Here is a 592-nt window from a genome sequence, read left to right on the forward strand (position 1 = left end):
GCCAAAGTAGCTCAGTTGGGAGAGCGTTAGACTGAAGATCTAAAGGTCCCTGGTTCAATCCCGGGCTTTGGCAGGTCCTTTCATCCCTTTTTGTGCAGGGGCAGCTTGTTTTCTGGGAGGGGGGCAGCAGCACCTTCACCTGAGGCAAGTACCTGAGTTTGAGCTCCCCAGCAGGACAGCAGAGTGTGGGCTTCTGCCCCAGTCGGCCCACCTGACCTATAACAATGAGGGACAGGAGCTGTCTCTCCTACATGACTTATTGGTAGACTCAATAAGGCAGGAAGAGAGTGAGGCAGGGCGGTCCTCAGAGATGATGCCAGACAGGGCAGGGACTGGGGAGGAAAGCTCCTCTGCAAAGCAGGGGAAGGGGCATCTATTAAAATGGCCTCATGGAAGGTAGCAGGGATTCAGGGGTCAGGAGGAGGTGTTTGATATTCAGTGGCTTGGAGCAGCTGGACTTGGACATGGTGGGTGCTCAGAAAATGCACATTAACAACTCTAGGGTAGCTCGATGGGCAGAGGGTGACTGCAGGAAGGGCCTGTCTTTCTAGTCCTCTGGGCCAGGGAAGAACGATGGGGTTGGATTCTTGTT

General features: G+C 54.4%; 1 non-coding gene across 1 annotated transcript; it reads left to right on the plus strand.

The window, feature by feature from the left end:
• On the plus strand, positions 1 to 73 carry TRNAF-GAA. Its single transcript has one exon. It is a non-coding gene; the product is annotated as a tRNA-Phe (tRNA).
• The last annotated feature ends 519 nt before the right edge of the window (positions 74 to 592 follow it).

The sequence above is a fragment of the Mauremys reevesii genome, linkage group 12 (genome assembly GCF_016161935.1).
Source record: "Mauremys reevesii isolate NIE-2019 linkage group 12, ASM1616193v1, whole genome shotgun sequence".
Taxonomy (NCBI): Eukaryota; Metazoa; Chordata; order Testudines; family Geoemydidae; genus Mauremys; species Mauremys reevesii.